Genomic DNA, 15,660 nt, shown 5'->3' on the forward strand with positions numbered 1-15,660 from the left:
AAACGGGAGTTGCATAATCTCATAGTCATAGGAACATGTATAAGTCATGAAGAAAAGCAATAGCAACATACTAAATGATCGGGTGCTAAGCTAATGGAATGGGTCATGTCAATAAGATCATTCAACTAATGATGTGACCCCTTCTGTTTGTCTATGTATTCACACATGTATTATGTTTCCGGTTAATACAATTCTAGCATGAATAATAAACATTTATCATGATATAAGGAAATAAATAATAACTTTATTATTGCCTCTAGGGCATATTTCCTTCAGCAGCTTGCTCTGATACCAATTGAAAGTGCGTTATATCGACTAGAGGGGGGGTGAATAGGCGATTTTTATAAAAGTCTTCAAAACGTGGAAGTTTTGAAGACAAACGCTAGAAATAAACCTATTACCATGCAGCGGAAGGTAGATTACACTAGGCAAACCATAGTCAAGTATTCAATGAAGTGAGAGCACAATGACTAATAGCAGCAATGTAGTAAGGATCAGGTAGGAAGATATTATGAAGCCAAACAGAACATGCAGTCACTCAGTGAAGACAAAAGATAGTGCAAACATACAATGACTTCACAAGGAGTAACAGTAAGTAAAGGGAAGGGAAGGATGAAACCAGTGACTCGTTGAAGACAATGATTTGTTGGACCAGTTCCAGTTGCTGTGACAACTGTACGTCTGGTTAGGGCGGCTAGGTATTTAAACCTGAGGACACACAGTCCCGGACACCCAGTCCTGAACACGCAACTCAGGACACCTAGTCCTCACCGTATTCCCCTTGAGCTAAGGTCACACAGACCTCGCCCAATCACTCTGGTAAGTCTTCAAGGTAGACTCCCAAACCTTCACAGACTTCGTTCACCGGCGATCCACAATGTCTCTTGGATGCTCAGAACGCGACGCCTAACTGGCTGGAGGATTCACAGTCCTCAAGTGTAATAAGTCTTCAGATCACACAGACAAGAAGACTTAAGTGATGCCTAATTCTGTTTGGCTCTAGGTGGTTAGGGCTTTATCCTCGCAAGGAATTCTCTCTCAAAAGCTTCGAGGTGGGTTGCTCTCAAACGACAAAAGCCGTATACTAACTCTGAGCAGCCAACCATTTTTGGTTGTAGGGGGTGGGCTATTTATAGCCACTAGGCAACCCGACCTGATTTGTCCGAAATGACCCTGGGTCACTAAGGAACTGACACGTGTTCCAACGGTCAGATTTCAAACTCACACGGCAACTTTACTTGGGCTACAAGCAAAGCTGACTTGTCCGACTCTGGACAAGATTCGCTCTCATAGTCTTCACTTGAAGACATAGGTTTTGTTTAAGCATCACTTCAATCATTCTGAATGGTTCTCTTGGACCCCACTTAACAGTACGGTGGTTCCTATGACTCAACAAAGGAGAAAAAGAACTACGAAAGATCTAAGTCTTCGAGCTCCATAGGCTTCATGCGATGTCTTCTCTTGTCATAGTCTTCAATGTGAATATCTTCATATACCACCTTTGACATCAATGTCTTCATACATTTTTAGGGGTCATCTCTGGTAGGAAAACCGAATCAATGAGGGACTTCTACCTGTGTTATCCTGCAATTCTCACAAACACATTAGTCCCTCAACTAGGTTTGTCGTCAATACTCCAAAACCAACTAGGGGTGGCACTAGATGCACTTACAGTTATCTTTCCAAGTCTCTTCGAATTATCAGTTTGGTTTGGCCTACTAGATTGATCTTTCTTGCAATGGGAGAAGTGCTTAGCTTTGGGTTCAATCTTGCGGTGTCCTTTCCCGATGACAGTAAGGGCAGCAAGGCACGTATTGTATTGTTGCCATCGAGGATAACAAGATGGGGTTTTCTTCATATTGCATGAGTCTACCCCTCTACATCATGTCATCTTGCTTAAGGCGTTACTCTGTTCTTAACTTAATACTCTAGATGCATGCTGGATAGCGGTCGATGAGTGGAGTAATAGTAGTAGATGCAGGCAGGAGTCGGTTTACTTGTCTCGGACGTGATCCCTATATACATGATCATACCTAGATATTCTCATAACTATGCTCAGTTCTGTCAATTGCTCAACAATAATTTGTTCACCCACCATAGAATACTTATGCTCTCGAGAGAAGCCACTAGTGAAACCTACGGCCCCCGGGTCTATCTTTATCATATTAATCTCCTACTACTTAGTTATTCCCTTTGCTATTTACTTTGCCTTTATTTTACTTTGCACTTTATCATAAAAATACCAAAAATATTATCTTATCATATCTATCAGATCCCACTCTCGTAAGTGGCCCTATAGGGATTGACAACCCCTATTTGTGTTGGTTGTGAGGATTTATTTGTTTTGTGTAGGTACAAGGGACTCGCGAGTAGCCTCCTACTGGATTGATACCTTGGTTCTCAAAAACTGAGGGAAATACTTACGCTACTTTGCTGCATCATCCCTTCCTCTTCGGGGAAAACCAACGCAGTGCTCAAGAGGTAGCAGCTGTCGGTGTCAAAACCGGCGAATCTCGGGTAGGGGCTCCCGAACTGTGCATCTAGGATCGATGGTAACAGGAGACGGGGGACACGGTGTTTACCCAGGTTCGGGCCCTCTCTATGGAGGTAATACCCTAAGTCCTGCTTGATTGATCTTGATGAATATGAGTGTTACAAGAGTTGATCTACCACGAGATCGTAATGGCTAAACCCTAGAAGTCTAACATGTATGACTATGGTAATGCATATCCTTTCCGGACTAACCCCTCCGGTTTATATAGACACCGGGGGGATCTAGGGTTTACATAGAGTCGGTTACATAAGAAGGAATCTTCATAATCGGTTGCCAAGCTTGCCTTCCACGCTAAGGAGAGTCCAATCCGGACACGTGTACAGTCTTTGGCCTTCATGTCTTCACAACCCATCAGTCCGGCCCATGGATAACAGGCCGGACGTCCGAGGACCCCTTAGTCCAGGACTCCCTCAGTAGCCCCTGAACCTGGCTTCAATGACAAGGAGTCCGGCGCGCAAATTTTCTTCGGCATTGCAAGGCGGGTTCCCTTCTATCCGAACTTCAAGATAGTCTTCGGATGCGATGATAGTATCCGGACCTGTCACACACACCATACATAACCGCAGAGAGAATATATATTTTTACACGAGTCTAATCTCCTGATGACCTCACATCTGTTCGGTCATAATTTCGAACCGTTTTTCGCCTGCCGCTCCATGTTTCGAGACGCGGTTGCCATTGGCACGTCTTCTCGAAGCAGAGATCGTGTCCCCTTATTACAGGATTCTCATCAATACGGGCGTGGGTGACCCAACCGTGCCGTTTGCACGGCCCTTGGGAATAGGCGAGTTTAAGGTGAGTGGGGAGACGCTTGATATTCATGGCCTTTATAAGGGGATAAGGATTCCCTTTCTTTACCCACACCCTTGCTCCTCCTTAGTCCTTCCATCCCTGAGCTCCAGCGCCCAAGCTTTTAGCTTTTCCCTCGTCCGAGAAAGCACTCCAAAGATGTCCGGATCCGGAGCTGGGGGCAAGTGGATGGCCTCCTCCGTCAAGAAGAGGGATATCAAGGCGCTCCGGGAGGCCGGATATCTGGCCAAGGAGATCGCTCACCGACTCCCGGCCAAGGGACAAATCGTCCCTACTCCAGAACCCCACGAGAGGGTTGCGTTCCTCACACATTTCGTTCGCGGGCTGGGCTTCCCTCTTCACCCCTTCATCCGTGGACTGATGTTTTACTACGGGCTAGACTTCCATGACCTAGCCCCCAACTTCATCCTCAACATCACGGCATTCATTCTTGTGTGCGAGGCCTTTCTCCGCATCCCGCCTCATTTCGGCCTATGGCTGAAGACCTTCAATGTGAAGCCGAAGGTGGTGAGCGGTCAACAAGCAGAGTGCGGAGGCGCCATGGTAGGCAAGATGCCCAACGTTACCTGGCCCGAAGGCTCATTTGCAGAGACGGTGAAAGGATGGCAGTCGGGGTGGTTCTATATCACCGAGCCGCGTGACGCCAACTGGGTAGCAGCCCCCGAATTCCGATCCGGAATCCCGATGTGGCTCACCTCCTGGCAAGAGAGGGGCCTAACCCGGGGTCCCTCGGATGAGCTGACTGGGCTCCAGACGTGCGTCTAGAGCATGATAGATAGGAAGATCAAGCTTGTCAACGTGGTCCAGGTCATGCTCATACGTCGGGTCCTTCCGTGCCAACGCCGGACTTGCTATATGTGGGAGTATGATCCGGCCAAGCACTAGACGCTACTAGAGCTCTTCGGCACGACGCACGAAGAAATCTGGAAAGTGCTCTTCAAGGCCGGCGAGATGCCACCGCCCATGATCGAAGATCGCGGGCTTAGCTTAAAACGCCAGGCTAACCCGGTAAGCTCTTTTAATGTTTTCAAGGCATACCCTTTACTAGCATATTTTGAGAAAAAGCCTAAGCTTTCCTACCCGTGTTTTCAGGCCTGGATCAAGATAGCGGAGGGGATTAACTGTCCGGCTCCGCTGCCCGAAGACCAAGAATTCCCATTATTGATGAAAATGCTTTTTTCCAGCACCTTATGAGGTGCCAAAGAAGACGTCCAAGAAATCGGCCAAAGGGGCCAAGAAGGGCCCTCGCCAAAAAGGCGCTCCGGACGTGATGTCCGAAGACGAGACTTCCTCTTTGTCCGCTGACGATGACGACGAAGAGTAAGAGGAAAGCGACTCCCCACCTAAAGTGGGGAGGAAGAAGAGAGCGGCCCCCGCCGATCCAGGGGCGAAAGCGCCTAAGAGGGTTAGAGGCTCCCTCGCGGATAACTCCGTGTGGGATGTTGATAGCACTCCGGAGAGACCTCGCAGGACCAAGCCTCGGGCCGCCTCGTAAGTACCAGAATCCAAAAACGTCTGCCTTCCCGGTTCGTAATATTGATATACCTTAAACCTTGTTATTGCAGTCCACCATGCGATGGCTCCCCGTGATCCTCGACAAAGGGGTCGCTAGACTCAAAGGAGATGGCTAGCATGTCTCTGCCACCTGCTCATTCCGTCTCTCCCAAGGGTGACGACGAGGTGGTGTCGCAAAAGACCTTCCCTGACCGGGGGGGCTTCCGAAGATCATCAGGGTGGCGCTCCAGGACGATTCCTCAGTCGCCGGACACATGGGGGGAAAAGGCCCTATGGGGACTGGTGACGGGGGCCGAGTTCCCTTCGGACCTGAGCCGGTACCATTCCGGAGATCCACGCGGCTCCGGAGTCTAGCGAACGGCATTCTCCAAAAGGGGGGGAATGTGCCTGTTCCGCCGGTGACCTCTATCCAACCAGAGGCACAGGATAATCTGCTGGAGGTGCTACGAGGCGCCTCTATTGTGGATGAACACCGCGCCCTTATATGCACGGTAATAGAGAAGGTTCAGTTCGTAAAAAACATACTGACCGAAGCCTGCACTAGCCTTCTATCAGGCTTTGAGGTAAGTAATGCGTTTGTAGAAAGAATACTACAATATAGACAGTAGCCCCTGATGCTCTAATCGGTGTTCGGAAAGAAAAGGCCGAACAGAGGATCGAGAAGAAATATCTCAGGAGTCTAACATAAGTTGTCTATGTGAATAAGCAGGTATCTCTGCAGGCTGCCACCGCTCATGTTGCGGAGGTCTCCGGACTGAATCGGAAACTGGAGCGGGCCGAGGAAGATCTCGGCCTCGTGAAGAAGCAGCTGGAGGATAGCCAAGGTATGCAGTAACCCGTGGGTACATTTTAAGAAAAAATGAATAGTCCGTCCGGACTAAGGTGTCATAAACTTTATTAGGGGCCACGACCGAGGTGGCAACCCTCAAGAAGGTGTTAGCCGAGGCCGAGTACAAAGCGTCCAAGGAACGTGTCGCGCGCGAGAAGCACGAGGCCCAGGTTGGTGAGGCGCAGCAACAGCTCCAGGGCACGATCGAGAGATTTGAGTCCTTGGAGCACGATTGTAAGGCGCAAGAGCCTGAACTGGCGAAGGCCCGCCAGAGCGCATAGGATGCACGAGCCGAAGCCCAGAACGCCCTCCAGGAAATTCAGGCAGCCAAGGAGATTGCGGCGGGTAATTCTTTCACCATGCAAAGCAAGTATGTAGAAGAAATGTTCCTTGTACTTATTCGAATTTGGGTTTTCTCAAGGGGTGTTTATGGACCTGCCATGCAGTATATCAGATGTTGCCGAGCATTATAGAGCCGAAGAAGGGATGTCTACGGAGAAGCTATTCTAGTCCCAATATCTTGAACCCGAACATCCGTTGCCCTTTAGCGACCAGCAGAAACAGTTGGTCGAGCTGCACAGGTTGGCAGAGCTAGCCATGAAGGACCTGATAGTCTGGTTGTGGCCTGCCGAGCCTATACCTAGCAGCTACTTCGGACTTGCTAAGCGGCTTGTAAGTGCCTGTCCGCGGCTCGAAGCCGTGAAGCGATCGGTCTGTATTGAAGGTGCATGTATGGCATTTGCCTGCGTCAAGACACATTGGGCAAAGCTGGATGCCAAGAAGCTGATGACCTGAGCTCTATTTTGATGGCGTCCTGGAGGGGTCCCGCCTTGTGGCAGAGCAATGTTCGAAGGATGTCATATTCCCATGAGAACATTTGTATTATCATGTCCTGTAATATGGAACAATGATGTTATGTATTATAATGCTTGCGATTTACATTTTACCTCATGTGCGGCCGTTTATGAAATCTAAGGGTTGACCAGTCGTCGGCTTCTGCCCCCACGTAGATAGTATGGGGGTGTTCGGGATAAATCTAAACACTCTTTACTCCACATTCTGGTCCTTAAAGGAGGTGTTTAGCGCAACGAACAAGGCAATCAGACTATGCGGCCTTTACCACCCTCACTTAGCCATAGGAGTTTGACAATTGAGAAAGTTGACGAAGCCCCTGTTATTTAGAAGGCCGAACTAGGGGCATTATACACGCCTAATCGGAGCAACCGATTCTTCGCAAGAAGCAGAAAAAATCTCTAACGATTTGCAACCTCTCGAATAGCTGACCAGCTCTCACCGCATCATGACAGTCAGTTTTTGGCTTTCTCTACTGAGGTGCTCGTCCGAAAGAACCGGGACACAATCGCAGTAGTTCTCCCTTTACTACCCTAGCCGATATAGCGGAACGTAAGGTAGTAAGCACAGGAGTCGGGCAACCCAACTATTGACCAAAGACATGATTCGGAGCCGATGCATATAATGCTATAAGTTCGGGGTGTCGAACTGTACTGGAAACGTGTTTGGACTTTTATTGCCGTAATGCGGGGTGTAATGAAGCCCCTGGCGCAGTAATACGTGCCATGGTGTACGTGTGCAATAAGTAATATATGTACCAAGGTGAAGAAACGGGAAAATTAAGTAATAAGCTGACGCCACCATTTATTCACCATTGTGATGTAATTAGTACGTCGAAGCGTACTGTGTGCAAGTAATGCGATAAGCAAGTAAGGCTATTTAACATGCCCCAACCAAGGGCGAGCTGCGTGCGGGTACGTAAAACAAGTATGGCAATCATTTAATAGAGACCACCTGGGGATTCCCTTGTATGCCAGAGCTCCTTGCATCCTTGGTGTGTTCTGCAAACGGGCCGTCCGCATAGACCTCGAAAAGAGAAAAAAAACGGTAATAAAAAGAAAAAAATAAAGGCGTGCGAATCCCAGGGCCGGTCAAGCCGCACTGTGGATCGCGAACGAGTTATGCCTCCGTCAGTACCCATGGGGTTTTGAGTGTGTAGTTATGTACGTGCGGTACGGATGCCATTTCCTCATCGGGGCTGGGACGGAGGCCGAATTTACTAATTCAGCTCTTGACGAACCGAGCTGCCCTATTGCAGTGTAGTCCGGACCTTCTTAACGATGTCCAGGGGCTCGGCGGCCGGATTATGGTGCCGCTTGAGAAGGCCGCTCTGTACTTCTGCTGCTAGGGCTGTGGTATGCTCCTCTGTACAGAGGAAACGTTTCGTGTTTCCATTTACTGTAATGACGCCGCGTGGACCGGGCATCTTGAGCTTGAGATAAGCATAGTGTGGCACCGCATTGAATCTAGGAAATGCGGTTCGTCCGAGCAGTGCGTGGTAGCCGCTGCGGAAGGGGACAATATCGAAGATTAGCTCTTCGCTTCGGAAGTTATCTAGGGAACCGAAGACCACCTCCAGCGTGATCGAGCCCGTACAACGGGCCTCTACACCTGGTATGACTCCTTTAAAGGTAGTTGTCGCGGGCTTGATTCGTGAGGGGTTAATGCCCATTTTGCGTACTGTATCCTGATAGAGCAGGTTGAGGCTGCTACCACCGCCCATTAGGACTCGTGTCATGTGAAATCTGTCGATGATTGGGTCGAGTACCAATGCGGCCGAACCGCCGTGACGGATGCTAGTTGGATGATCACGACGATCAAAGGTGATCGGGAATGACGACCATGGGTTGAATTTTGGGGCGACTGGCTCTACCGCATAAACGTCCCTGAGTGCGCGCTTGCGCTCCATTTTGGGGATGTGTGTAGCATATATCATATTCACCGTTTTGACTTGAGGCGGGGATTTCTTCTGCCCCCCAATGTTCGGCTGCCGGGGTTCCTCGTGATCGTCCTTGCTCTGTGATTCCCCTTCCTTGTTTCCGCTATTTACCTTGATGGCTTGCTTAAAGACCCGGCAATCTCTGTTAGTATGGTTGGTCGGTTTTCTGGGGTGCCATGTATCTGGCACGGACGATCGAGTATGCGGTCCAAGCTAGATGGTCCTTCGCCATTCCTTTTATAGGGCTTCTTTCGCTGGCCGAATTTGGAGCCGCTGAATCCGGCATGAACTATGGTGTCATCGGTGTTATCGCCATTGCTTCGGCATTTGTGTCTGTTGCGCCGGAGCTTGCTGGTGCTGTTTTTAGCCTCGGAGGGGCCTGCTTCGTTGGCTGTGTTTGTACTGTGAGCCAGCCAACTATCCTCTCCCACGCAAAAGCGGGTCATAAGTGTCGTGAGGGCTGCCATGGACTTTGACTTTTCTTGGCCAAGGTGGTGGGCTAGCCATTCGTCATGGATGCTGTGTTTAAAGGCCGCTAGGGCTTCCGCGTCCAGACAATCAACAATCTGGTTCTTTTTGGTTAGGAACCTAGTCCAAAATTTTCTGGCTGATTCTCCAGGTTGTTGAACTATGTGTCTTAGGTCATCGGCATCGGGTGGCCGGACATATGTACCTTGGAAGTTGTCGAGGAAGGCTTCTTCCAAGTCCTCCCAGCTGCCGATGGAATTTTCAGGCAGGCTGTTCATCCAGTGTCGAGCTGATCCTTTGAGCTTTAATGGGAGGTATTTGATAGCGTGGAGGTCATCTCCTCGGGCCATGTGGATGTGGAGAATAAAATCTTCGATTCACACTGCAGGATCGGTTGTTTCGTCGTATGGTTCAATATTGACGGGCTTGAACCCCTCGGGGAATTCGTGATCCAGCACCTCATCTCTGAAGCAGAGAGGGTGTGCGGAGCCTCTATAGCGGGCCGTGTCACGGCGCACCTCTGATGAAGTTCGTCTGCGGTTATCGGCCCGGGTGTAATTAGGTTTGTCACGTCCGAGTAGGTGGCTGTCATCCCGAGTGGGGAAGCGTCCTCGTGATCCGTAAATTGATCTGGTGTGTCCTGCCCTACTGTCTCTATTTTTGTGAGGCGATGGGGCCGCTTGTTGTTCGGCCTGAGTTGCCGTTTTATCCCGGCCAGGAGGTGGTCGGTCTGCCGCACTATCCCGACCGCATGGTGGTCGTTCCGCATTACGCGAGGGGAGTATGGGATTTGGTGCCTCCTCATCGAACCGAGGTAGCAGTCTGCGCTTTGGGTAACTCTTGGCTGGGCGCTTGAGGCCGTTTTCTTCGTCTGCCAGGACGTCGGTCCATCTGTCAATGAGTAGGTCTTGATCGACTTGGAGCTGTTGCTGCTTTTTCTTTAGGCTTCTTGCAGTAGCTATTAGCTGGCGCTTGAAGCGCTCCTGCTCTAGGGTTGCCTCAGGCACGATAAAATCCTCACTGCCGAGGCTCTCCTCATCCTCTGAGGGTGGACGATAACTATCATCATCTGGGTCGCTCGGCATGTCCTGTTTATCAGGGCTGCTCATTGTCCTGTTCCTCCTGTTCGGATGCTGCTCCAACAGGGTCTTTGTTGTTTTCGGCGTTGTACGGAGTGCTATTCTCTCTGGTGCCAGTGTTGCCATCTTTTGAGCAACGTGGCTTAGAGCGGTGTTTAGGGCGCCGGCACTTGGACTGTGTCTCGGAAGGTTTATTCACATCTGGGTCTTCTTTGTCATTGCCGCTAGATTCTTTAGGTGTATCAACCATGTACACATCATATGAAGAGGTGGCCCTCCAACGTCCTGTGAATTGCGGGTCTTGGCCTTGCTCCTTATCAGCATCGTCATCTATACCGTCGATGTCTTCGGAGTCATAATCCAGCACGTCAGTTAAGTCCTCGACGGTAGCTATGAAGTGGGTGGCGGGTGGGAAGAAAAAATTCTCTGTCGTCAGCCCCTAGTTCGAGCCGGATATAGTTCGGCTGCGAGTCTCCCGTGAATGATAGGTTCTTTAAAGAATTTAGCACATCGCCCAAAGGTGAGTGCTGAAAAACGTTTGCGGCGCTGAATTCGAAGATCGATAACCGATCTAGCTCGGTGTCCGCAAGCGTACATGGTTTGAAACTTATAGCCGGAGACGAGTCCGGAGTTCCGTTGGCGCAAATATTGTAGGGTGTCGAGTCTACGTGCGGCTCTAATGCCGCGGACTCTATGGCCTCGAATGGCATGATCTTCTCTGGTTCTAAGGCCATGGCAGCAACAGGAGCCATCTCTTGAATCTGGTCTGATGACAGATTTGAGTCATGTTCATCGGGGCGAGGGGGAGCGATCGCTACGGTCTCAAATCCATTGAAGATCAAGTCTCCACAGATATCCACGACATAGTTCAAGCTTCCAAATCTGACCTGAGGGCCAGGGGCGTATCTATCAATCTGCTCTAGATGGCCAAGCCAGTTGGCCCGCAGTATGAAGCCGCCGAATACGAAAATCTGTCAGGGGAGGAAGGCTTCTCCTTGGACAGCGTCACTATAGACGATCGGAGGGGCCATCGAACCTCTCGTTGACGGCACATTGGAACTTTCAATGAAAGCACCAATGTCGGTGTCAAAACCGGCGGATCTCGGGTAGGGGGTCCCGAACTGTGCGTCTAGGATCGATGGTAACAGGAGACGGGGGACACGGTGTTTACCCAGGTTCGGGCCCTCTCTATGGAGGTAATACCCTACTTCCTGCTTGATTGATCTTGATGAATATGAGTGTTACAAGAGTTGATCTACCACGAGATCGTAATGGCTAAACCCTAGAAGTCTAACATGTATGACTATGGTAATTAATGCATATCCTTTCCGGACTAACCCCTCCGGTTTATATAGACACCGGGGGGGTCTAGGGTTTACATAGAGTCGGTTACATAAGAAGGAATCTTCATAATCAGTCGCCAAGCTTGCCTTCCATGCCAAGGAGAGTCCAATCCGGACACAGGTACAGTCTTCGGCCTTCATGTCTTCACAACCCATCAGTCTGGCCCATGGATAACAGGCCGGACGCCCGAGGACCCCTTAGTCCAGGACTTCCTCAGTGGCCAGGGTGGTGGAGTGGCGGCAAAGGCAAGAGAGAAAGAAAGGAGAGAAATGGGAAGGGTGGAGTCGCAGGGCCCGGGGAGGGTTTTGGATGGGCATCGGGTGTTGGATTCCAACGTTTCGCGTATCCGGACTCCCGTAAAGCTCTCCTACTTTTGTCTTTGATTCGCGGGAGAAATCACGTCTGGACCGTCCCACGGACCGATACAGGCCCTTGTTGGATAGCTTCTGTGGTCCAGATAGCGCGGTACGTACGGATGCGGGCGATTTACGGATCTGCCTTGGAGATGCCCTTAGCCCATGTAAAATTAAGGTGCTGGTGAAAATAAATTGGGTTTTTCTTAAGCATTTGTGCTTATTGTTATAGCACCGATGTCTATGGTTCCTCTGATATGGAAATAGGCACCGTTGTTAAACAAAACTCAGTTTTTTATTTTTACAAGTGAAGGAAATATGCCCTAGAGGCAATAATAAAGTTGTTATTTATATTTCCTTATATCATGATAAATGTTTATTATTCATGCTAGAATTGTATTAACCGGAAACTTAGTACATGTGTGAATACATAGACAAACAGAGTGTCACTAGTTTGCCTCTATTTGACTAGCTCGTTGAATCAATGATAGTTATGTTTCCTAACCATAGACATGAGTTGTCATTTGATTAACGGGATCACATCATTAGAGAATGATGTGATTGACTTGACCCATCCGTTAGCTTAGCATGATGATCGTTTAGTTTGTTGCTACTGCTTTCTCCATAACTTATACATGTTCCTATGACTATGAGATCATGCAACTCCCGAATACCGGAGGAACACTTTGTGTGCTACCAAACGTCACAACGTAACTGGGTGATTATAAAGGTGTTCTACAGGTGTCTCCGATGGTGTTTTTTGAGTTGGCATAGATCGAGATTAGGATTTTTCACTCCGATTGTCGGAGAGGTATCTCTGGGCCCTCTCGGTAATGTACATCACTATAAGCCTTGCAAGTAATGTAGCTAATGAGTTAGTTACGGGATGTAGCATTACGAAACGAGTAAAGAGACTTGCCGGTAACGAGATTGAACTAGGTATTGAGATAATGACGATCGAATCTCGGGCAAGTAACATACCGATGACAAAGGGAACAACGTATATCATTATGCGGGTTGACCGATAAAGATCTTCGCAGAATATGTGGGAGCCAATATGAACATTCAGGTTCCGCTATTGGTTATTGACCGGAGACGTATCTCGGTCATGTCTACATAGTTCTCAAACCCGTAGGGTCCGCACACTTAACGTTAGGTGACGATCGGTATTACGAGTTTATGTATTTTGAGTTACCGAAGGTAGTTGGGAGTCCCGGATGTGATCACGGACATGACGAGGAGTCTCGAAATGGTTGAGACATAAAGATTGATATATTGGATGGCTATATTCGGACACGGAAGTGTTCCAGGTGATTTCGGAGAAAATCGGAGTACCGGAGGGTTACTGGACCCCCCCCGGGAGAACTAATGGGCCACATGGGCCTTAGTAGAGAGAGAGGGCCGGCAAGGGCAGGCCGCGCGCCCCTCCCCCTCTGGTCCGAATTGGACTACGGAGGGGGGCACCCTCCTTTCCTTCTCCCTCTCCTCCTTCCTTTCCCCCTCCTAGTAGGAGTAGGAAAGGGAGTCCTACTCCTCCTAGGAGGAGGAGGACTCCTCTCCTGGCGCGCCCCAAGGGCCGACCGGCCTCCTCTCTTGCTCCTTTATATACGGGGGCAGGGGGCACCCTAGAACACACAAGTTGATTGTTTCCAGCCGTGTGCGATGCCCCCCTCCACCATAATCCACCTCGGTCATATCGTAGCAGTGCTTAGGCGAAGCTCTGTTCCGGTAGCATCATCATCACTGTCATCACGCCGTCGTGCTGACGAAGCTCTCCCTCGACACTCTGCTGGATCGTGAGTTCGTGGGACGTCACCGAGCTGAACGTGTGCAGATCGAGGAGGTGTCGTACTTTCGGTACTAGGATCGGTCGATCGTGAAGACGTACGACTACATCAACCGCATTGTCATAACGCTTTCACTTACGGTCTATGAGGGTACGTAGAAGAAACTCTCCCCTCTCGTTGCTATGCATCACCATGATCTTGCGTGTGCGTAGGAAATTTTTGAAATTACTGCGTTTCCCAACAAAAGTCCCTTAATTATACATCTTCATTTCAAAATAAGTGTCGCTAATTTAGTACATTTTTATGATGCTTATTTTGAGACGAAAGGAGTACATGGTTTTACGCCGATGGAAAGTCAAAACTTGAGTAACCTTATATTCAACACATTTGTTGTTGGCCTATTGCTTCCTTAAGAAAGGAAAAAAAATCTTAGTCGAGGTTTTTCCTTCGATTAAACATAGTTGAGAGTAGAACACACATTGTTCGACTATGGCCATGGAAGCACCGCACATCAAAGTAGGGCAACTTCAGTGGGCTGACACAAACGGACAAGGGTTTGTCTGTTTGTCGTCCATTTAGGTCGACAGTAAGCGTGTTGTCCTCATGCGTCTGACCAGTGCGCCCAACCGACCGATGTGTTTTTCACGTCCAAAGCCAATTTAATCTAAAAAGGGCTAGCATCTAGAGTTCATGCCAGAGTCTACAGTTCATGGAGGCGCCCATGCCAGCGGTCGACACATGCCAGCGGTCGGCATACATGCTAGCCTATAAAAACACAACAATTCATGTCAGCACAATTGCTAGCTACGACACACTTGCTAGCACACAAAGATGGCGGTAGTTCAACCATGCCATACATCTCAGTCATGGTCATGTCGGCATACAAAAAAGATGGCGCTCTCGGCCATAGATAAACCATCTTGCTCGAGCATCTCCTTTCGCATCTTCTCGAACCAAGGCCTTTTTCTAAAGACACCTTGCTCAAGCCCACCGTGATGATCTCCACCTCCTTCACATGCAAGAGAGCGCCACCTCTTTTGCTTTGGTCCTTGACGAAAAAGGGTTCCCCCCTCTTTGTATTACAAAGCAACCACCGATACATCCAACGATAGGTGCTGGGGTCGCAGCACAAACAAGCCCAAAGAAAAACAAAGAAAAAAGTAAGAGAAACAAATGCCAACAATGACAGATCAACGAAACGAAGATGACCGGCGACCGTTGCACCCTCCGGAGAAGTACCACCATGTTCCCAGCATTCTGAAGCGCCGCGTACCAAGCAACACCTTCAAGGAGGCAACGACGACGTCGCTGTTGCCCGGACTAGTCCCAGGGTTTCCCCTGATATGCGGGGGGCAGTGGAGGGAGGGGTGTACCCGACACCCTTCAGGAAGGTCCGGCGGCACCCACAGGCGTCGCCACGCTGGGGCCGGACGAGCCGCTAGAGATTTCTTCCAACCCAAACCCCCACCACCACCCAGACGAATCATAGTGCATCGCCCATCACGCCGCCCACCAACATGTGCCACCACGGTCACCGAATCAACTTCACCGTCTCCCTGAGGTCACCGACACGAGACCTGGAGGACAGGAGAAGAGATAGTGGCCTCGGGGGCATCCGCAACATCGCCCATGTGAGGGGACAACCACCACCGCCACTGCGGAGCCGACCGGACGCACAGACAAGGGGCCTGCCAGGCGCCGAGGCCCGGCCGGACCCAAAAGGGTCCGGACAGCCCCTGTCGTCACGCTGCAGCTCGCCGGCCGACGAAGCCGGCACCGCCCGCAGACCACCGCCTCTTCGCCACCAACCAGGGAGCAGCGTCGCCGCGCACCGAGTCGCCGGCCCGCCCTAGCCCGAATGGAGCCCAAAAGGGCCCAGATCTGGGCCGCGCGGGCGCCGCCCAGCGGCCAACGGCCGCGCCGCCGCACCAAGGACCACGAAGCTCGCCGGAATCCCGCCACCGAGCCACACCGCAGCCGGTCGAGCTGCACCGCCGCCATCGGGAGCCTCCCCCCCATGAGCATGCGGGGAAGGGACAGCCCGCTGCCGCCAGCGTCGCGCGGGCAAGGCCCGGCGGACCCAGCCAACGGCGACGGGGAGGGAGATGGACGGGGAGGGGGCGGAGGAGA

This window comes from Triticum dicoccoides, chromosome 7A, assembly GCF_002162155.2.
Source record: "Triticum dicoccoides isolate Atlit2015 ecotype Zavitan chromosome 7A, WEW_v2.0, whole genome shotgun sequence".
NCBI lineage: Eukaryota > Viridiplantae > Streptophyta > Magnoliopsida > Poales > Poaceae > Triticum > Triticum dicoccoides.